Source organism: Sminthopsis crassicaudata, chromosome 6, assembly GCF_048593235.1.
Source record: "Sminthopsis crassicaudata isolate SCR6 chromosome 6, ASM4859323v1, whole genome shotgun sequence".
Lineage (NCBI taxonomy): Eukaryota > Metazoa > Chordata > Mammalia > Dasyuromorphia > Dasyuridae > Sminthopsis > Sminthopsis crassicaudata.
This window is the reverse complement of record NC_133622.1, coordinates 70,386,570-70,411,190: the sequence shown is the minus strand read 5'-3', so window position 1 is coordinate 70,411,190 and position 24,621 is coordinate 70,386,570. Positions and strand designations below refer to the sequence as shown.

At 36.1% G+C, this 24,621-nt stretch overlaps 1 protein-coding gene across 5 annotated transcripts in view; it reads left to right on the top strand.

Annotated features, from left to right (window-relative positions):
* The window catches only part of INPP4B (inositol polyphosphate-4-phosphatase type II B), a 910,680-nt gene that overhangs the window by 610,390 nt on the left and 275,669 nt on the right, over positions 1-24,621 (top strand). Inside the window, exon 3 of one of the 5 annotated variants that reach the window (XM_074275072.1) lies at positions 18,726-18,824. The exons of the other annotated variants lie outside the window; for them this stretch is intronic. The gene's annotated coding sequence lies outside the window, so the exon portion shown is untranslated. The remainder of the gene's footprint in view (positions 1-18,725; positions 18,825-24,621) is intronic. 5 annotated transcript variants of the gene reach the window in all.

Sequence of the window (24,621 nt, the reverse complement as noted above, 5' to 3'; positions counted from 1 at the left end):
TTCTCAATGATTTGATCTCTTTATCCACTCTGGATAACTTCTCCAGGCTCTCTTGCCAAGCTTCCCTTTCCTTTTCCCATTTCTCTTCTAGCTCTCTTGCAAGAGCCTTTTTGATTTCCTCTGAGATTCTTTTGTATTGAGGAGCAGATCACATCCCCTTAGGGGATTCCTCTGGGGACAGTCTGTTTTTAGTCTCCTCAGTATTTGAAGTCTGCTCTCTCTCCATACAGAAGCTGTATTTTGAATTTTTTGTTCATTTTGTCAAGAGCTGAATCAAAGAAAACAAATTGACAAGAGAAACAATAGGTCTGTTTTGGGGGGGATGGGGCTGGATGGTGTTTATGGGCTTCCTCTACAGACTGGGGATAGGGCAGCAGAGAGCCACTAACAGGAAAGTGATGGCTGCACTGCGTCTGCGCTCTGAGGCTCTGAGAACGCGCTTTGTCAGTCCAGGTGGGGGTAGGGGTGGCCGGTTCCGAGAGATGCTAGCTTTCTGGGGTTTTAATCTTCACCTCCTGTGTTTACACCCTCTCTGTTGCTCCTGGCTTGCTGCCAAAATGGAACATCCACACTGGGGTAAAAGCCTTTTCAGAGAAACAGCAGAGATCGTATGCCTCCCCCTCTGGTCTGAGCTGTGTGAGCTGCCTGCCCTCAGTCTGCGCCCAGTCTGTTCGACCCTCCCCCGAGCAAACACAGACCTTCTCTGGCGAATTTCAAGGATGTCTTCTGTTGGTGAATATTTGTGGGTTTCTTTTCTGGTCAAGCATTAACTCTGAGGCTTGTCATGAAGTAAGTCTTGAGAGAAAGCGCGGAGTTCAAGCAGCTGTCTGCCTCCACGCCGCCATCTTGGCCGGAAGTCCTTTACTCATCTATTTTTGAAGTGTCTCTTTCAGACTTTTGATTTTGCTTATGTTTCTAAATGCTCAAAGAAAAATTAGTAGCATAGAAATAATCTTGCATAGACAACATATGAACTGTGTCTTGAAGTATCGGAATTCTAGTTCTAGTAGATGGGAACAAGGAAAGAAAATATTGCAGACATGGATTCATCCAGTAGTACAAAAAACTGGAATATTATGGAGAGCAGATACCTAGGAGGCCAATTTGACTGAAGTGGAGATCCTCTGAGGGCAGGTTATGGGAAATAAGACTTGAAGGACAGGGAAGAGAGTCATATTATGGAGGACCTTAAATGTCAATGTGGAAGACGTGCTATTTCATTTTAGAGCCAATGAGACTGACTGATAACATATTACTAGATCATAAGTTTGGAAGAAAGCTCAGAGATCATCTGGTCAAACTCTCTCATTTTATATATGAGTATACCTGCAGAGAGAGGAGGTGACTTTTCCCAAGATAATAGAAAATAACTTGTTTGTTAGTTTTCTTATTCCAAATCCAGTTACTTCTTATTTTAGCACGTATCACAAGCTGAAAAAAAAAAAAAAGGAATAAATCTTTATCATTTATATTTTCCATTTCATATGAAACTAGGTCTCTATAACCTAACCTTTAATTCAATAAACATTCCCACTGTTTATATTCATTATCTACAAGATTTCTTTCTTCTCTATATCTGTTGCATATTTCCTTATGGAAAACAGGAGATATGCCCCAAAACTAGATAACATGCCCCTGACTGTGAAAAACAACTTTGGAGAAGGGTAAACTGATTATATTTGTGAACTTGATATTAATTCTTGTTTATTCTAGTATGAATTACTAAGTGACTGATTTGTGAACATTTAGAACATTTAGTGCTTATATAAAAACTTGAAAAATCTGTCATGATATTTTAGAGAATGAATTAGAGAAGTAGACTGACTAAATTTTCTGTTTTTGAATAGCCTTATATCAAGAATGATCAATGGGAGCTTGGAAGAGTGCCCTCGGTGGCCTCCTGAGGGGCATTGTACTCAACCGTGTTCTTTTTTATCATTTTAAACAATGACTTGGATGAAAGAATTCTTATCAAATTTATTTTTGACAAGCCTGGAAGGCATGACTAAAACAAAGGAAGACAGCATCAAAATGGCCTCAGCAGGATGGAATGTTCAGAAAAAAACCTACAAGAGGAAAAAATGTAAAGAATTGAAGTTGGGTTTTAAAAAAAAATCAGCTTCTCATATAGCTGCAGTTATTGTGAAAATGGCCCTGGGGTTTTATTGGTTTCAAGCCATCCTATGTTTAAAAAAACATATCTTATCTATATGCCTCATACACACACACACACACACACACACATACACACACACACACATATAAATATTGGTAACATGAGTATTAGAGATCCTTGTCACCCATTTTTTGATTCCTAGACATGCACTGAATTTGGAGAAATTCCAAATTTCTAAAATATTTTGCAAGCACTGGATGGAAAACAAAATAAATCAGAGAAACAGTAAACTTTAAGCCATTATCTCAAGAGTATATGCAATCCATATGAACTTAGGCTATGTTCATTATGTGAGTAGTCATAGTCCCCCAAACTCATCCAATCTTAGACTCCATATTTGTTCAAAAAAATAGGAACCAAAGCAAAAGTGGTTCTAGTTAACTCATACATTGGTCTATCCCAGTAAATAAATTGCTCAGTCTGGTTATAGTCTTTTAGGAGAGACATTAATAAACTTGAATGTGTCCTGAACAAATTAAAAGGAAAAAAAAAAAAGTTTAGCATTCTTGAAATCATATCATCCAAGGAATGCTTGAAGGAATTGGGGATATTTTATTTGGAAAATGGGAGACAATATAGTAGAGTCTTCAAAAATTTGAAGAGGTTAAATGAAAGGTGAATCAGTCTTGTTTTCTGTAATGGCAGACCTCAAAACTAAGGTCAACTGGAATGATTAACAAGGGGATATTTTAGTCTTCTAATTATGTAAAATTTATCTGACAAATAAATCTATTTAGAAAGAAATAGCTTGCTTGACAGGATACTATTTTTGGAATCAGGAAGATTCAAATGGCTTCAAATCTCCTCCTCTGACACTTAATTAGCTATGTAAACTTGAGAAAATTTCTTATTGTGTCTGTTTCTCAATTTCTTCATCTGTAAAGTGAAGGGATTGGACTCCATGACATCTTCTAACAAAAAGAATAGGATTTAAATAGAACATATGAAATTCCAAAAGACAGACTCATTGAAAGGACATGAATGATCATGCCCTTAGAGGAAGAAGGAACCTGGGATCATCTGCTATCTAAAGTGGTGAGCTCACCTATTAATTGCTTATAATATAGCCAAAATGTGCCTTTTTTTTTTTTTTTTTTTTTTTTTTTTTTTGCAGACTAGGATTTATGTGTATGAAGAGAAACCCATAACTTATAATCCATTTTTACTCAGGTGCACATTGTCTCCTCCAATAGAATGTTACTTGAGATCTAACACTACTTATTTCACTTTTGTCTTTATATACCTTAAAATTAGTGTTGTGTCTCACAAATAAATGATAAATCCTTGTTGATTGATTATGTATGTAGAATCTTCTATCAGACAGAATTGGTGTAGTTGATTTTGTTGTTGTTTATTCATATGTTCTATTTAAATCCTATTCTTTTGTGATCTCACTTGGAGTTTTCTTGGCAAAAGCACTAGCATTATTTCCTTCTCCAGCTCATTTTACAGATGAGGAAACTGAGGCACACAAGGTTAAGTGATTTGCCCCATGGTCACATAGCTAGGTAAGTGTCTAAGTCCAGATTTGAACTCAGTAGAAGCTACTCTACTCTGCTACCTGTCTGCTGTGGTTGATTTGATTTTATTTTTTGTGGTTGATTTTAATGAACTACTTTTACAATTCTTTGCTGGATAGGGAAAAGGAGGGAAGAGAATAAGCTTTTATTAAGTGCCTACTAGGATAGAGTGTTAGCCTGGAGTCAGAAAGATTCATCTTCCAGAATTCAATCTGGTCTCAGATAATCATTAGCTGGATCACTCTAGGCAAGTCACTTGACTCAGTTTAACTCAATTTCCTCATATGTAAAATTAGCTGGAGAAGGAAATGGCAAATCACTGGAATATCTCTAACCAAGAAAACCCCAAATGGGGTCAGGAAGAATTGGACAAGATTGAAAGGACTGAACCTCAAGTGTGCCAGGTACTATGTGTTCTAAGTGTCCTACACATATCTCATTTGATCCTTACAACTACTCAGTAGGTAGATTCTGTTATTATTTCAATTTTATAGTTGGCAAAACTGATCCAGAGAGAGGTTAAATGGCTTGCCCAGGGAGGTGAGAACAAAACCAAAAACTTCTCCCAAAGCCTCTTTATAAAGAAGACTCAGAAACTTACAGAACTCTTCAATTCTCATAAGCTGCAAATATATATATATATATAAATATATATATATTATTAATTTTTTTTCGGGCGGGGTTCTGTTTCACAATTCACCTTTGTCGATTTTGAACACCTTTCTCCTTTCTTCCCCTTTTAGATTCTTTTTTATGTCATCTTCTCCCACTTGATTGTAATCTTTTTTGAAGGAAGGGGGGGGACTATCTTTTTCTCATTTGTATTTCCAGCAATTAGCATATTAGGTGCTTAGCAGATGCTTATTTTGATATATTATTTTGAATGCCTGATTGGATTTTAACTCAGCTCTTTTTGACAAGATATCCAGCATTCCATCCACTATGCAACCTAGGAATGGATATTTTATCATAAAAACAAAAATATATCAGTACAAATGCACATCTAGAATGACTAGAAGGGATATTGTTGGTGAAATGTGTTATAATAGAGTGCTGGCCTTGGAGTCGGGAAGACATACATCCAAATCCTATTCCAAACATTTAATAAGTTATGTGACCTTAATAGGTAAGTCTGAACTTTAGTTTCTACACTGGTAATTTAAATATACATATATATTTATATCTATCTATCTATATCTATATCTATATCTATATCTATATCTATCTATAGATATCTATATCTATATCGATATAGATATATAGTCATCTCACAGGGCTATTTATGAGTTCCAAATATACTTTTGCAAACCATACAAAATACTCTGTAAATGAGTTATTATACAGTGCACAGGTGTTCTATATAAATCTCCTTCCACTGTTTCTCTGCCATATTATGATAAAAGATGGAGACCTCAGGAGAACTAACTCAGTTAAAATTCCTGCTTGATAACTGGCTGTGTGACCATAACCAAGTCACTTAACCTCTTCAGGGTCCCATGGACCCCATACTAAGTGATCTTTGAAGTCCTTTTCAGCCCCAGAGTCTATGATTTTATTATTCTACTTTCAAAGCATTTTTCCCAACTAGACTCTTTTATCCTCATAAAAATCTTTGTGAAATAGGTATGACAGGTATTATTATCCTCATCACTATAGATGAGAAAATCTTCACCACCACTGAACTGCATGGACGGCTTGACACAGTTGGTCACTGGTGAAGCTAGGACTCTGTCACCCAGTTCTTTCTAACTCTAATTCCAATGTTCTTTCCACTAGGCCAGTTTTCCTTTCCATCAGAGCTGTCATTTAATGAAAGAAGATGAGATACATTAGTTAGAACCAAAACTCTGTGCAGTCCTTGAGGAAAGGAGAGTTATGAACCATGACAGTCCTTAAAACATTCCCCTAGGAACCAGAAAACTGCTTCTTTGTCTCTCTGGTAAGGAATGAATTACTAGTCACATAGTCTTTCAAGGGATGTGTTTTGAGTGTTTTGAGTACCTATTATGTGCTGAACACAGTGAGACCCTGTGTGGATACACAGTCCCCACTTTCAGAAGGCTTATGGCTTCCTTGATGAATTAAGATAAAGCTATCTCCCTATGAAAAGTGGGTGCTCCCTACCAGATGAGTCAGTGAGTAAGCATTTGTTAAGTGCTTACTCAGTGCTTGGCAAGAAAGGCAAGAGACAGTCCCTGCTCTCAAAAAGCTCACAACCTAAGAGGTTTGACACAGTAAATTCAAATAATAGGAGATCAGGAAAGGATTAAGGGCCATGGGGCTCATCAAAAAGATAAGACTATAATTGAATCCTGAAGGACAAGAAGGATCTGGATAAGTGAGGGCTGGGGAAAGCTTATCACAGAGATAGAATTATGTAAACAAAGAAATAAAAGGAACTGGGGATCACATTTTTCATATGACCATTAATCTTTATGTCTTAAGGCATGTTGTTGTTGCTTGTTTTTCAGTTGTGTTCAATTCCTCCTGACCCCCATTTAGGGTTTTCTTGGTAAAGATAGTACAATGGTTTGTCATTTTCTTCTTTAGCTCATTTTACACATTAAGAAACTGAGGCAAAAGGGTCACACAGCTAATACATGTCTGAGACTGGATTTGTATTCAGAAAGAGGAGTCCCTCTGACTCTAAGCCTCTATCCACTGCACCACCTACTTTCTCCTTAAAGAAAAGTAGTGTGTAATGTTCAGGTTTCTCCATTTGACAGATGAGAGATCACGCAGGCCAGGCTCAGCAGTCTGTCCACTGCACCACCGACCGGCAGGCTAAAGCAGCTTAACAATTAACAAGGGACAATCACATTACTGTAGCTTTTTGAAGTTTACAAAGCAATTTGCTCTCACTAACTCCATGAGGGTCAAGTAACTTAAAAATTCATTTCAAGGATATAACCAGGCGATTTTCAGAGGAAGAAATCCAGATTATCAGTGGCCACTATAAAACAACAAAAGCAGCACATCAATAATAGAGAAATGCCAAATAAAGGAATTCTGAAGTTCCCCTCATATCCTTCAGATTAGGAAAGGTGACCAAAAAAGGAAATGACAAATGATAAAGAAATTACGGGAAATCAGGTACAATAATGTAAGATTCGTGGTTATGTGAACTGATTCAGTCATTCTGGAAAGCAAGTGGAATTAAGTATATAGAGTTACTAACCTACCTATGAAATATTCTTTCTTACTCAGTGATATCACTAAAAAAGAGATAAAAGAGGAAAAAGAAGGGTCCCCTATATATATATATATAAATTAAGAACTGTAAATAGACATGGTATTTGTCGTCATTTGGAGAATCACTAAACAAGCTATGTTTTCTTTAAATGTAATGGAATACTGTTCTTTTGTAAAACATAATGCAGGGGAAGACGACCTGTATGAACTTATGCAGAGTGAATGGACAAAACTACTAATTTATGCAGTTAATAGCAACATTGTAAAGATAAACAAAATCAAAATACTTAAGAACTCGAATCAATACAGAGATCAAGCAAGATCCCAGAGGAATAAAAGTGAGATCTGATAGCCACTTCTGGACAGATAAGTCATAGAATTAAAGTGTGTATTGAAGCACACCTATTTTTGGTTGTGACCTATGTAAGACATGTCTTGCTCGACTTTACATATCTGTTACAAGAGTTTATTGTTGTTGGGTTCAAGTGGGAAGAGAAAGAATGAAAAAAAAATATATATATATATCTACGCAAATACATATTTTTTCTGTTACTTGAAAAGAATAAAACGTCATAGAAATCAGGAGGGGGGAAGCCAGTTTAGAGAGGAAAATTGTATTTGATTTTAAACATATAAAATTTTAGATCATAGAGTCATTCAAGTGTAAGCAAACAGCAGTTATTAGTGAAATGGAGCTTGAAGTTTCCCATTCATTGATCTGTGGACTAGCACATGCATTTACCAGTCTTTAAAATTTATACTAGGAAGGTGTTACATAAAATCTGTAAATTTAAAACAAAACAAAGCAGCAACAACAAAAACCTCCTTTCTCTTTACTCTAGCCCTTTGTACTCTGTTATTCTTACTCTGAGTTCAGGGAGCCCACCAAGAACTAATTTTCTTTTCATGATCATATGAAACCGAAATTTAAAAAAAAAAAAAAAGGATACCAAGGCTGTCCCCCAGTAAATAAGTGGTCACAGTGTAGAAATAGCTTACAAGAGAATGTTTGCAAATTATAAATGAGTACCTGCAAATATACTATATATCTCTAATAAGAAGAGAAAGATGGATGAAAAATTCTGAAAGTTTTATTTTGCATTATTTTGTTAATTGGCAAAGCTAAGAAAATACTTATTTTTAAAAATAATATTTATTTATATTATAAAAAAAACAAATCTGTATGGGAGGGACTGTGGGACAACATGCATTGTTGATTGTTTTCCTTCTGTTCCGTAATTTTTGTAATGAATGACTAAACTGTCTACTCCTTTTTGATAGCATGGGCAAATACTACAAGAAAATCAGAGACAAATTTTGGTAAAGTATACCAAAATATCCACGGCAGCTCTCTGTGGTAGGGGGGAAAACTATAAATAAAGTGGGCAGCCACTGTTTGGGGAATGGCTATTACATACCTTATATATATATATATATATACACACACACACACACATACCTTGCTCTCCTGATGAAGTCATGCAGTAGGTGCTTAATAAATACTTGCTGGGTTGGATTTTTCTTATGCAATCAGCCAGTATTTTTTCTGAAATCTGGAGTCTGACACACTTCTCAATAAGCTTAGGTTGCTCTAATTTATGGATGCCTTTTCCAGGCTACTTCCTTTGCAGTGGAAGATTCTTCAGAAAGACTCTCAGGCACAAACTTAGAGAACAAGTAGACATCAGCTCTTAACAGTGTCTGTAACCCCTGGTGACTGGGCAGCTCAGGACCATCTCAGCCATCAGACAACAGGCAGATGAAGCAATAAGATATGAGGGCAGCTAGGTGGCACAGTGAATAGAGTGCCAGACCTGGAGCCCCCTTTCTGGCAAGTTACTCAAACCTGTTTGCCTCAGTTTTCCTCATCTATAAAATGAGCTGGAGAGGGGAATGGTAAACCACTCCAGAATCTTTGCCAAGAAAACCCCAAAAAGGGTCGCAAAGAATTAGGATTGAAAACAACACATGCAAATTACCGTGCTAGATCCTAAGCTAAGTCAGAACTAGGGAGCTTGGAATCTACTGGATCATAAAAAAACAATATTGAGCATAAAAATGTCCATACTCTGTCTTACTTAATTCCTCATGTCTGCATCCATTCTTTCCACATTGCTATTCTACAGAATCTCTTTCTGCATTACTCCTGCTAACAATGCCCTCTTCCTGAACTCTGCATTCCCCTAGCTATCTCTGGAATATTCTCCCCTTTAATCTCCTGACTTCCCTGGTTTCCTTCAAATCTCATCTAGAAACCCATCCCCTTCAAGAAGCTTTTCCCACTCTCCTTTAGAGCTAGCATCATTATGTGATTACTTTCAATTTATATCTGTTTGTGTATATACATACATTATATATACACATGCGTATCTGTGTGTAGGTGTATATACGGTATATATGACACATATATGGTACATATCTGTGCATATCTATATACTATATATACATGTATATGCATATATACATATATGATGTATGTGTATATAAAATAGTAAATATGTATGTTACAAAAATATATATATATAATACCATAAGTGAATAAAAATACATTTTTTTCATTTATATTTATAAACACATCCTCTCTCAGGTTAAACTTCTCATCATGGTGCTCATTCAAGCCTTTACTAACCCCAAATCCCTGTAATTGGAATGCCAAAGGGTGGGATATCACATTTTTCCGGGTGCCTTTCTTTGTAGAAAGCAGAAACTTTGACTCTGTCTCCTTCCCTGCCTCTTCTTCCTTTCCTGTTTTTCTCCCTTCTCTACTCCCTCCCCCATTAGATTGTAAGCTCCTTGAATTCACGGACTGTCTTTCATTTTATCAGTTGTATGTACAATGCTTAGCAAGGTGCCTGGCACATAGTAGGAGCTTAATAAATGTTTCTTCGATTCTATATGTCCTGTATTTCATAGTAATTTGCAGGTTGCGCTATTGCTGTTCAGTCATTTTCAGTCATGTCTGAATATGTGATCCCATTTTGGGGTTTTCCTGGTCATTTTCCTTTCTCCAGCTCATTTTACAGATGAGGAAACTAAGGCAAAAGGTTATATGACTTGCTGAGAATCACACAGCTACTAAGTGTCTGAGGCCAGATTTGAACTCACAAAATTGAGTTTTTCTGTCTCCAGGCTCAGAGCTCTGTGCAGTCAACTGTTCTTGCATGTTGTATCCGCCACTAAAATATGAACTCAAGATCAGAGACTGTCTATTTAAAATATCAGCACCTGGCCCATAGCTGTGGTTGTTTGTTCTTTGTTCTCAAAGGGGACCATGACATCAGGAAGGGGATTCTATGACATGTAAGTGAAGTGGATTTGAATATGTGAGGGCTGCCCCTCCAGAGCCAAGTGGGTCCAGTGGCCAAACATAAGTCACTATATAGTCATATGATAATTGTTTAATGATTCACTGATTGATTGATGGAGAGCATGAAGGACCAGATTTGTCTCTTCCCTTGCACCAGATCCAAAGACCTGATCTCTGAATGCTGCAGGCTGGGCAGAAAGCAATTTCCTGCTTTTTTTGGGTCTCCTGTCTGGCATGGTAGCTTTTCACCAGCAGGCAGCTGAGGGACCAGGTTCTTTACAGAGGGGCATTTCCTGTTCTTTCTCATACGTGCTGCTTTGCTACATCCTCTGGCCAGAGGGCTGGGGTGGACAACTTCCTGGAGGGGTAACTCCAGGCACGGGGAACCTTCCCTGTGTGGAGGACAGCTAGCTAGCTGTTTCCAGAGTTCTTGGGTTTTTCCTCTGGGACCACAGTGACTGGAAATAAAGGTGACAGTCATGACTGGTTGTTAACCCAGAGCTGCCCCCTTGTCTTTCATGTTAAATTAGTGTCTGAATGTGAATTTAAATCTCATTGTGCAAATTTGATGTTTGCTCTTCAACCCCTGGGATGTCACTATCTCTGACTTTCTTTGGGGATTCTTAACCTGGGTTTCATTAGCTTTAAAAAATAGTTTTAAAAAATATATAATTTAATTACTTTATAATCCCATGCATTTTATTCTCTGCATTTAAAAGCATAATTCAGGGAAAAGGTCAATAGGCTTCAACAGCCTGCCAAGGGAGTCCATGAAACAAAAAAGATTAAGAATCTGCTATATATAATCAGAATTTATCAACTGTTTTGCTCAATTTCCTATGTGGCTACTTATTGGAAAGTGTTCTTTGCCAGGGGGTCAAAAAGGGAAGCCTCCTGGGATGTGCCTTCCAATATATAGCCTACAATACTCCTGAAAGCTTCTAAACCAGGTTCAAGTAAAACTGGGAAATATTTAGCAAAATAAAATATACGGTAAAACATACTATGTTTTAAAAATAAGCCAAATAAAAAATACTATGTTTTAAAATAAGCCAGTATTCTCATGCAGGGATTCTTACAGATTAATTTTACTCTCACTCCTCCTTTTATTTGGGTCTAAAACATCTGATATGTCATATACCTATCACTAATACAAAGCCACTGAAATCTCTGCCAGGCTCATGGCTGTTAGTGGCTACCTGTGTGCTTATTTCATTAATAATGAAATTTTTCTTGTCTGAAGTTCCATTGGCCCAGCCTGGACTGTCTGTCCATGGGGTCTAACCCAGCTCATATGGCTCTCTTCACTGGATATTTTTAGAACATTGGTATTTTGTACATTGACATTTTTACAAAATATAGGAATGATGTTTATCTGGCCATTGAACACCCCCTGAGAAAGATGGCGGGATCTATTGGGCAGAAAGATATTGCCATCTAGTTGTCATTACTTAAGGTCACTTTGATCATATTAAAATTCCTTCCTCCTTCTAACTGACTTTTTAGACTTTTGCCTATGACTCTGAAGACTTCATTAGGTATGAGAGACAAATGATAAAGTTATTCATTGATGTATTATGCATGGTAAAAATCTTTGGGAAAATAGAGCATAAATTGGTATTGTTGCTTCTCAGCCTTGGTGATTGTGTTTCCGTAGTTAAATATTTAAGACCGTTTAGTGGGGAAGCAAGAGCTTGACTGAGGTGATCAGAAATCCTTAAGATGTCAAGAATCAAATTTTTTCCCCTCCTGGTCGAACAGCCACCCAAATTAAAAAGTCATAATGACTTGATAACAACCTGCTTTGTCTAATTTCTTTTCTCTATGGAGATTGAATCAGATATTAATTACCATAATCTGGCTTTTTTAGACTCATAAAATCTAGACAATCGTTAGGGCTAGAAGGAAACTTGGAGGCTCTTGAGTCTAGATGAGGAAGCTATAATCAAAACAGGTAAATGGATCTATTTAAGGTCTCTAAATTTAAAAAATGTCCTAGTATGCAGCAAAATCCAGATAATAGAATTATGGCAATTGAAAAATGCCAGGACTTCCAGGCTGTTGCTCTTGGACACTGTGCAGTAGCTTAGGAGGATGGTAGTAATACCAAGAAATCAGCTAAAAGTCAGTCAGAGAATCTGAAGAGCAAAAATGCTTTTATGAGAGTTTAAGCTAACCAGGATGACTTAGTCCAGCTCTTCAGTGTTACCCTGCTGGTACTTCAGTGTCAGTTCCTGAGCCTCAGACTACATTTGGTTGCTCCCTGCAACTACTGAACTGAATGATTATTCTTTATTTTGACCTGTTATTTTGGACATCTCCGTGGACCCTGGGCCACTGGTCCATGCAATTCTACCAGTGACAATGTCGGCTACGGAGTTTTGCTCCCTTTTCAGATGTCATTACCGTGTGATTCATGCACTTCAATTCAGCAGATCTATTAAACACCTACTGTGTGTAAGTCACTATAGATAAAAATGAGATAGATCCTGATCTCAAAATATTTACTTTCTACTGACAGATAGAGACTGCTAGAACTTGGAGTGAGGAAGATGGGTTCACATTTTGCCTCAGATACTTAGTGTTATGACCCTCTCTTAATTTATTTCACCTGGAAAATGAGAATCACAACACTTACATCACTGAGTTGTTATGAGTACCAGAGGACTTTTCAAATCTTGAAACTCTACAAAAAGACTACTTATCATCATCATTATTATTATTACTGAGAGAACTATGCCATATACACAGATAAGTAAAAATGAGGGAATATTTCAGGAGGGAAAAAAAAAAAAACTGAAAGGAGAAAAAAAAAAAAAAGGGGAAAATAGCTTTTTTAAAGGAAGTGGCACCTAAATTAAAACTGGAGGGATTTTCAGTCTATGAAAAAATATCTCATTGGAAGACACTATATTGAGTTCTGAAAACCGCTAAGATGTTGGTTTGACTGGAATGTTAAATGTGTGAAGGGGAGAGTAATAGAAAGTGTCTGGAAGATAGATCAGAGAAGCTAAGACTAGAAATGGAGACCAAAAAGCTGGATTGAACTGTGTTTTAGCTAAGACGTAAAGAAGATTTGACTAGAGGTGTGGTTGAGTGAGCAAAGAGGACAAAAATATGAAAAATGTGTAGATAGAATTGGTAACTTATGCAGCTTTTGGGGAGGTGGGGAAAGCAGGACAGGGATTGAGAGGGGGAAGTAAAAGGATTATTTTTAGGCTCTAAACTTGGGAGACTGGCAAGCTGGTGGAATCTTCAACAGAAAAAGGGAGGTTTGCAGGAGGGATAATTTTGGAGGAAAATATGACAAACTGTATGTTCAATCCATTGACATTGAAATGCCAGTGGAATAATTTTAAGATTTCTAGTTCCATTCCTAGTCCTTGCTCTCCTTTTGTTTAACAAGCAATGTTTTCTCTCTTTTCCTGCTCCATACCTTCTGATAGTGGACTAGTCAGGCTCGAGACCCTTTGTTCCTTCTCTTTTCCATGCTCTAAAGCAAGACTTTTTAACTTGGGACTAATGACACATTTTTGGGGGGGAGATATGATACTTTGATCATAATATCTCAATAGAATCAGTTTCCTTGGTAATCTTATATATTTTATTTTGTTCATTTAAAAATTTCATCCAAAAGGATTCATAGAATTTACTGGGCTGCCAAAAGGGTCCATGAAATAAATTTTTTAGAGAAGAGCAAGAAGTCGTGGCTTAAAGGCTTTCATCAGTTCATGGACCCTGAAAGAGAAAATCCAAGTCAGTTTTAGGGATGAGATTGAAGAACATCACAATCTACTTTTAACCCCTTCATAAACCATGACTTCAGATTTTTTTTTACCAAATGGTGTTCCACTCTCCACATAAAAAAAAAAAAAAACAAAAAACCCTTAGGTGCTTATTATATACCAAGGCAACTCATTCTATTTTTTTAGATAATTATATTTATTATGAAGTTGTCTCTTGTATTGAGTTAATATTTGCCCACCCATTGCTCTGCTCATTGGTCCGATTCAAAACCTTTATAGGGAATTTCTCTGACCCTAATTTCACTTTCATATAACAGCTCTCCTTTCTAAAATTTTTATCTTTTCCAAGCTTATAAAATAAGTTCATTCAACCAGTCTTCATATAGCATCATTTTGAGACCCTTAATGCTCCATATTGTGAATTTTCTTTTTAAAATGGTATGCCTCCAGATGAAATAATCATTCAGTATTCTAGGCATCTATCAATACTCTCTAGGATTGCAAGGAATCTGGGATGCAGCCATATTGCAGCACTGACTTTACTGATTATGCGATCCACTGGAACAACTTAATTTCATGTGATCTGCTTTGCCTCCACGTCTCCCTCATGCTTGACTTAGGATGCTGCTATTACAAACCCAAGTGGAGTCCTTTCCATTGATCTCTATTAAAGTCCATTTTATTAACTCTTGTCATGACCTTTCTGGATTCAAATTCTGTATCCCAGTATATTTGCTGGCTCTTCCAGCTCCATGTCCCCGATTATCATCTGCAAATTTGATAAGCTTGCCATCTATACCTTCATCCACATCAGAAATAAAATTGTTAAATGGAATAGAACCAAGGACAGAGCCCTGCAGCAGTTTGTTGGAAATTTCCCTACAGATTCCAATTGAGCTGTTTAAAATTTTAGCAAAGACTTGGATAAAGGCATAAATGTGATGTCCATCAGATTCAAATGTGATACACATTTGGGGAGAGAAAGAACTAATGGATGACAGAATGAGAATCTAGAAAGATCATGACAAGCCAGCATTGAGTTTGATTCTTATTGGGATAATCTTATTATATCTGTGTAAAGTTTCACAATTGAGTTCAAAAAATCAACTTCAGGAAAGAGGAATGGGTAGAGAGCCAAGGCTTTGTCTGAGTCAACAATGTGACATCTCAGTAATAATAATAATCATAATAATAATTAATAATAATAATAATAATGATGTAATCTCAGATGCAGAAAGAGAAGTGTAACTTCCAGAGACAGATGAAACTCCTTCTGGATCTGTCCTGGACAGAACAAATATGAAGTGTCCTGTTCAGTTATCAATGCTATAGGATTTTGATAAGGCAAGGGGGCATCTATAAGAAGCAACATACATCCATATCATAGAGGTAGTTGGTGGGCAGGGGCTAATGGCATTGAGTCTGGAGTCAGGAATTTCTGAGTTAAAATCTGGACTCACATACTTCCTAGTTGTATGATTCTGAGCAAGTCGCTTATCCTCTATTGACCTGTTTCCTCAATTGTAAAGTGGAGTATAAACAGCATTTATATTCCAGGGTTGTTGTAAGGATTGAATGAGTTAATAATTGTAAAGTACAGTGCCTGGTACATAGTAAGCACTACATAAAATCTTATTTACTCTCCTCCCCTTCACTCCCCATGTCATATGAGGATTAGTTGAAGAAACTGAAAGTTTTCAGCCAAGAAAAGACTTAGGTTTGGGGTGAGAGGAGACATGACAGCTATTTCAGGTATGTAGAGAGCTCATAGGGAGGGGAGATGAGAAGCAGAGGTATTATGGAAAAAAAGTACTGACAGAATGTTGGTTCAAATCCTCCCTTGGATACTTAATCCAAATATCCAAACCATTTATTCTCCATAAGTATCAGGTTTCTCATCTGTAAAATGAGGTGCCTGGATTATAATGTCCTACCAAGGACCTTCTAGTTCCAAGATCCCATGACTTATTTTCTTTTTCTCTAGAAGGCAGAATTAGGATCATTGGTTGGAAGTTGCAATTTAGGTTTTTTATCAGGGGGAAAAACCCTTCTAAATATCAGAGCTATTTCAAATAGAATTGGCACCTCAGAAAAGTTCTTAATCTGGGAAGAAAAACAAAACAAAACAATGCTCACAGTTTATACTCATTTCCCAGTGTTCCTTCCCTGGGTTTAGCTGATTCTGTCCATCATTGATCAATTGGAATTGGATTAGCTCTTCTCTATGTTGAAGATATCCACTTCCATCAGAATACATCCTCGTACAGTATCATTGTTGAAGTGTATAATGATCTCCTAGTTCTGCTCGTTTCACTCAGCATCAGTTGATATAATTCTCTCCAAGCCTCTCTGTATTCCTCCTGTTGGTCATTTCTTACAGAACAATAATATTCCATAACATTCTTCAGTCTGAATGGCCATTTGAGTGTGTTAGGGCATCCTAATTCTGAAGTGTTCTGTTTTTGATATTCTTTATTTCATTTGTCAGTACTCTTTAGTTTCAGTTAGTAGACCAATTCTGAAACAATGCAGTCTGCTCCTCTCTAGTTTCCCAAGTGGGATCCTGAGAGGCACTTTCTCAAACACCCAGCTAAGCTCAAGATACATTATGCTGATGCCATTTCCCTGATCAAATAGTCTAGAATGCATGAATGTGGGAAGGATCTGAGCTTTTGTCAACTTGGGAAATTCACTTCAGTAAAACAAATGGCAACTCATCTACAAATTAGTAGATAAATCCTAGAAAGAAAAAAGGAGGTGAAGTTGTCTTAAGTTTGCAAAACTAGGAAATCTTAGAGGAAGGTATTAAACCCGAGTGCTCCTAACTCTTAAGTCAAAAACTATCCACTGTGCTGTGCCATTTCTACCCTACTTTAGAAAACTTGTCCAAAATGAAGTTAAATGTCTGGTTTGTTCTTAATCATGTCTTGGTAGTTATTGGTGATGATATTCTCCCTTCTGAAGATTCTATTAATCTGTTCTGGTAATTTACCATTGATTAACATCAAACCCACTGTTTTGACAATTTTATCTTTTCCTTTGTGACAATCATGGTAAACATCTGTCTTAGTCCTTATCGGACATGTCACTCGTTTTTCATAGTTTTTCAGTGATCACGATCTGTGATGCTCCACCTTACCACCCATGCTGGAATGCAGCATCTCCAGACCAAGTAAGCTAGCAAGGGACTCTTACTTTATTGTTGTTTATTTTTGATATATTATTCTTACTATTAAAGTCCTCTTTCTTGATGGAGAACCCAAACAAGAAGCTCTTGTATCTTATTTTCCAATCAGTTTTCAAAGTTTTACTTGGATAGAAAGAAAATAATATTAAGCAGCTAGTGGAAGAGTGACTGAGTAAAGGAAAACATCTCTGTTCAATTCAGGACGATTTTGATGTTCATTTCAGAATGGCTGTAGTGAGACAGTGATATATTATTAAAAATATATTATTTTAAAAGTCACAATTCAAACCAACAAACCACTTTTTTGGATAACCATTGTTTTAGGTCCTAGAATCACATGGGAAAACATAGCTTCTGTCTTCAGGAAATTTATGTTTCTATTGAAGAAGTGAAAACAGAGTTTTGTATGTGTGTGAGACAGAGAGGGGGAGAGAGGGAGAGGGAGAAGAAGAGGAAGAGGGAGAAAAAAGAGAGAGAGAGAGTGCAATAAGAAATAGTAAGCATTTCACTGAAAAGAAACTATATATAACTATTTGTAATTGTTAGTAAATATTAATTATTTCAATAACTCTTACTGTGATGGAATAGGTTTACTAAGTAACAGTTCATCTCTTTATTCCATATGGTTAGGAAGCAGATGAAAGTCACTTGTTAAAGTAACTTATAAGCAGTAGGCAGTATAAACCTTGCCTTTGTTTAGTTGTGTCAATGAACTCCATGTGTTGTAATATTGGCTCTTTCCTATCTCTGATGGTGATGATGTGGAGGAGGGCTTTCCTCTCAGGCTTCAGCAAGGAATCATATTTTGCCAGGGTTAGACAGGACAAACCCTGCCCATGACAGCCATCAAAGTACTAGTTCCAGTTTTAGGTCATAATAAGCCTCTATAGGAGGAAAGCAGGAGCCGGTGTCAGACACTGCAAAGAATACCTTTCCAAAAGTTATTGCTAATTCAAATGTATTACCAGGGCTTTGTATTTTTATTTTTTTCTCTCAGTGTTCTTTCCCTAGAAAGTCTATGTGTCAAGGAGCCATTATTGGAGACAAGAACCATTTAAGAGTTCACTCATTGGTCTACAGCCTTCACTTCTTTAGTCTTCTAGTCCACTCTGCCATTAAAGTGATTATCTGAAAATGTAGGTTCAGTGATGTCATCCACCTTCTCAGTAAACTCCAGTGGTTTCCTACTGGCAATCAGCAAATACAAAATGCTCTGGCATTCAAAGCCCTTTATAACTTAGCTTCTCCCTACCTTCCTAGTCTTTTTACATCTTGTCACTGCCCTCCTGGCTGTTCCAGGAAAAAAAGGTGCTCTGTCTATTTATTGACTCTGGGCTTTTTCTCTGCCTCCTCCATTCCTAGAATGCTCCAGCTACTCACCTCCCCAGTTTCTTTTATGTCTCATCTGAAATCCCACCTTTTGTAGGAAGCCTTCCCCAACCTCTCTTTACTCCAGTGAGTTTTTACTGTGAATTGCTTCCTATTTATTCTGTATATAGCTTGCTTTGTATGTATATGTCATATTGTCTCCCTTTGGTAAATGTTAATTGATTGATTGATTGGGGGTTAGCCCAGCTGACCTATGGCTTTCTTTCAGCTGTGTGCAGTCCCTAAAACCTCAAGCATGTGCAATTTTTGAAATCTCAATGACAGAAGCACTGACAATCTGAGGGATTCGAATGTGCTTTGACTGCAAGTAAGTTAGCATTTAATATTTGGAAATATTGTTAGAAGTTAATTTTAGTTCAACCCTCTCATTTAACAGATGAGCAAATGGGCTCAGCAAAGTTAAATGATTTATAGAAGGTCATATAGTTAATTAGTAAAAGAGCTAGGATTAGAACTCAGTTCTCTAGACACTCTAGTCCTTGTGGTCCTACCCAGTGACAGAACCTGTCATATGGATCAACCATGAGCGTATACTGCTACTTATGGTCTTGTGAGATCTGGTACTATGGTTCAATAAAAAGCAGAATTGTATTGTGTGTGTGTGTGTGTGTGTGTGTGTGTGTGTGTGTATGTGGGTGTGCGTGTGAAAGAGGAATATTTTAAGAGTAGGTTTCCAAGATAGCTTCGGAAAAGATCGAAGGGCCAAGATGGGGGTATTAGGGATATTTATACCCTAAAGTAGCAAGGAAATTGGATTTGAGAGTGAAGATGGAATCAATACCAAAGTAAGGTACCAGATGATCTCTTCAGGTATTTACAAATTTAGATGTACAGATTTTAAGTTCTCTGCGAGCAGACACATTTTCCTTTTTTTTTTCTTTCTTTCTTTCTTTTTTTTTTTTTTTTTTTTCATCTTCTGAGCCTAGCAAATGATAAGCACTTACTAAGGGGCTTGCCTTGCCTTGCCTTGAATCTTATTTATCTCATGGTCTGTTCTCATAGGCTATATAATAGCCATATAATAAACTGCTGGGATAGTCTTTGTCCCCGGTCTTAAAGCTTTCTATCTCAATAAAACTGTTGGAAAACAAAGATATCTCATACACCCGAAACAAGGTTAGTAAGTCACTTCCTTTTAACTTAAGTCATTTCAATAGTTGCATTTTGATACTTGCTTATTAAGAGAATCAAGAGACTTTGATTTGGAGAAACCACTGAGATGTTTCTGCTTCAAATGAAAGAAGTCTCTTGATTGGGAAAGCAGAGATAGTTGGATTACAGGTATAGTCATAGTAGGATATAGGAGGCTGCCTCTCCCTTAGAAAGTTAAGCATTAGAAATTATTAGAAACAGGGCCTGGGGAGAAGGAAAAGCCCAAAGAGGCTTGTGCCATGAAATGGAGATCCTGGGGTGGGGATGGAGAATTGGAGCCGATTTTCAGAAGATTCAGGGGGATGCCAGTGTCCACATCACAGTGGCTTTCCTCAGAACGTGTTCATTTCCCCTCTCCCAACTTTCCCCCCACCCTCCAGATTTTTGTCTTCTAAGGTAAAACCTCTTTTCATTTTCTGGATTTGGGCATAGGAGACCTTCCAAGAGTGTTCTAAAAGGGGCCTGGAACTGAGAAAAAGAATGGCTTGTCAGTAGATTGTGCTTCATCTCTGAGCTCTCTATTGTTTTCAATAGAAGAAAAATAATTTAATTTACAATTTTTTTTCTTCTTACCACAGCCATAGTTCATTAGTGAGAAGAGAGTATGCTGGGGGTGGTGCCCTCCTCAATTTACCCCACCTTAATATAGTTGCTTAGGGCCAAATTTCCCATATGAGGGATTTGTGGGGGATTGTGAAATTATGATTTATTATCAATAAATATTTGATTTGTATACATATTTTATTTTCCCATAAATAAGGGGTCACATAAATATTTCTTGGGCAAAAATGGGTCATGAGTGGGAAAAAAGTTGAAAAAAGCCCTGATCTAGAGTACACACTGGCAGTTTATATGATTCCCCCAGGATATCACAACCAATATATAGCAAAGGACTTTTCAATTTAGTTTTTCTGATTTCAAGGGCAGTTCTTTATCTACAATGCATTGTGTAAAAATCACTAAAGAGATGGATTTGGAATGCAAAACTGGGCTAGTTTCAGAAACCTCCTTGAACTGAGTTGTCCATTATAAATATGAAACATTCCAATTTGTCCCAGCTAGTCCTGAATTCACATACTATACAGAGGATTAACAAATCCTTAAGGACATCTCAGACTTCTGGATGTGACTTTTTTTAGTGCTACACTTCAATATAAGTCACCAAGTTTATCTATTAAGTGTCCGCTACAGGCAAGATCTATTATAGTTTCTGGGAATATAAAAACAAAACTAAAATCAAGCCAAACTAAATAGGAGATAGATCCTTTCTTCAAGGATCTTGCTTACTTGGATATTAGATCCAGCTATCATCACCAATGTGCATAATAGTACAGATGTGACAAATGTCTGCATTTTCTTCATTAAATATTCCCAACTTATGTTCAGCATTATTATTTAAAATTAGCAAATAACATGGCATTCCATTTCTTATCAGAAAGGAATTTTAATATATTACCTTATGAGCAAATCCTTTCCCCCTTCATTGTGTGTAGTCATTCTATTACAGTGATATTAGCAGTGCCACAGATATCCATTCTCTCCTTTTAATTTCATTAAATGAACAATTCTAAAGCTTCTTTTCAATTTATAATTGGAAAGCTTTTGGACAAAAAGCTTCTAATCATTGAGTAACTTCTTATTAGGTTGGCTGTTCATTGAATTAGTATGCTTTTGAAAGGTAGCTTTCTATGGTAGGTAGAGTGTTGGATTTGAAATTAGGAAGAACAGTGTTTAATGTCAGATGTGAGAGTATGGACAAGTCTCAGCTTGCTGATCAGTAAAATGGGAATATTAACTACTTCAAGGAGTAATCATGAGAATATCTCATGTAATAATATATCTAAAGTTCATTGGATCATAGATGTAAGCTAGAAGTGACCTTAGTGTACATTTAATCCAGTCCCCTCGTTTTACAGATGCAGGATGGAGGTCAATAAAGTTTAAGTGGCTTGCCCAGGATCACTTAGCTCTTACGTGTCTAAGAGAAGAGTTTAAACCCAGCTCTTCCTAACTCAGAAACCAAAGGTATTCACTACCTCATGCCCTCTGTAAACTTTAAAGTATTACTCGCATATAAGTTATTTTTTCATCTAAGTCAATGAATCCTCTTTTAAAAATATTATTTTAAATTAACATTTGAAAAGGAGGGGATATTATTATTACTATTGTTATTGTTATTCTGAATTGCCATATTGCCAGCAGTATCAATAGATGGGCTTTGCTTTCTGCAAAGGGGAATCTAGAGTGCATTAAAAATAACATTCCTGATGTTTGAGGCTATTCATATAACTCTTAATTTGGTAAGGTTTATAAGATACACATCATTGAGAATTACAGAATTTTATAGAAGAGAATGTAGAAATTATTTGTCTCAAAATCTGAGTCAACAGGGGATGCTGAAAAGAGATTTATGAAGAAGAAAAATAATATTTCTATTTATAATTGTCAAGATGGAAGGGATCTTAAAATTTCAAATCCCTCGTTGTATTTTATTTTATTCTAAATTTTATTCATGAGTGTCATATACACATGCATACATAGATACAGGAGTATGTATTTGTATGTATATAATATATAAATGTGGATCTATGCATAAGTGCACGTATGTATATGTGTATATTTATGCATATGTATTATATATACAAGTGTATATATGTGTGTGATATGTATATAGTATATATATATATATATATATATGACTAACAATATGTACATATATGTGTCTATGGGTGTATATATAAATGGGGGAGAGTATATATATATATATATGTACATATATATATACAGCAATATAATATATATATAATATAAATATATAAAATTTATGTAAATATAAATCACTCTCTCTTGAGTATGTTTTCCATGTTAAAGCATTTATATCACCTCATTGCCTATCAAAAGAGATATTTGTAAAAAGCACTTAGCATAGTGCTAAGCACAAAGTAGGTGATGGTGATGTATAAATACTTATTCCCTTCTGCTTTCATTGTTATTTTTATTTATTAGCATTAATATAGGCATTGTGGGCATTGTTTTCTGATCTGGATTGCTTCACTGTGCATCAATTCATACAGGGATTCTTAAGCTTCTCTGAAGTCTATATATTTACTGTATATATTTGCATTATGTATTATAAATTATATTCATATACTACTCATGGTTAAACTATTTTCAGGTTTTTTGCTGCCATAAAAGTATTGCCATGAACATTTGGGTGTATGGGTTCCTTTTCCTTATTTTTTAAAATTATAAATCATAAAATAACTTAAATATACAAAGAAGACTAAGAAAGATTGTTACATAAAACCTTTAATCTTCTCTGATGGCCCTTTCTGTGCATCAGTTAACATGCATTAAACACCTACTGTGTTTTAGGCACTGTGATAAATTATGGGTATTCAAAGAAAGTTAAAAAAATAGTTCTTACTCTTAAGGTACTCATAATCAAATGGGTGAGACAACATGAAAATAATTTAATAATCCAAACATATATATATATATATGTGTGTGTGTGTCTTGATTATAGTAATTAAATATTAGTTATAAAATAACTATAATTGCTACATATATGTACATACATTTATACACACAACACAAAGAATAAGAATAAATAATAAAAGAATAAGAAAGATCATTGTTTAAGAAATTCTAAATTTCTGTGATGGCTCTTTCTATGAATTAGTCAACAAGCATATCTATATATCTAATATCTTATCAATCTATTTCCCTTCCTTTTTCTATCTTTGTCTTAGCATTTTTTCATATTTATATGTGTATGTATATATACACACACATAAAAATAGGGAATGTTCAATTAGAAATAATTTTTAAAAAGATTCTTATAAAAAGTGGGGTTTTATCTGGGACTTGAAGGAAACCTAAAGAAGCCAAGAATCAAGAGATGAGCAGGAAGGGAATTCTAGTCATAGGGAACATCCAGTCAAAACTCTAGAAGTCAGGAGATGAAGTGTCCTGTATGAGAGATATTGAGGAAAACCTTAAGAGAAAAAAATATCTAGGAGAAAGAGAATGGCCGATTATGTCAAAGGCTGCAGAGAGAACAAGAAAGATTAGGATTGAGAAAATATCATTAGATTTGGCAATTAAGAGGTCATTTGTAAATTTGGAGAGAGCAGTTTTAGTTGAATGATTAAGTTATAAACCCAAGTGAAGAAAGTTAATAGGAGATTGAGAGGACATGGAATGGAGGTGCTGCTTATAGATTGTTTTCTCAATCGGTCAAGCCACAGAAAGGGAAGAGAGAGAAGAAGTCGGAGTCATATTTATGGGCAACCAGTGGATAGGAAGAGATTAAAGATTAGTGAGGCAATAGGGACAATGAGTACCAGGGCAGTCTGCTGGAAAAGACAGGATGGTTTGGAATAAGTTTTGGGGATGAGATGAGCTATTTTTTCATTTGAGAAGAGTGAAGATGGAGAGAATGATGGAAAATTTCTGGGTGATGTGTGATGAAGAGTAGGAGATAAGAGGGAATTCTCAGCAAAATGGCCTCAGTATTGTCTATGGAATGTAGGAAAGTACTTAGGGAAAGGGGAGTCTTGGGAGCTAAGGCAGAGGTATAAACCCAGTAATACCAATCTTCACATTTTATATATGAAAAAACTGAGAGGGGGAAAGTAATTTGGTGGTGCCCAATTCAGCAATCTTTTCCACCACTCAATGTTTTTTTTTTTTTTTTCGGATTTGTTTTTTCTGTAATTTCTCTGTTTTACTATTTATATTTCCTACATGTAACTGTTAATTGGGAGGCAGTCCTTAAGGAAGGAAAATAAAAATTTTAAACTGTTATGCTATTAATAGCCTGTTTGTGCACCCATTTAAGAACATTTGGTCTTAACATTATAGGTACTTATGAAATGATTTTACCTTCATGAGGTGTGATTATTCACCCATGACTTCTTCTATTACGTCTATGGTTCATTTCATTAAAT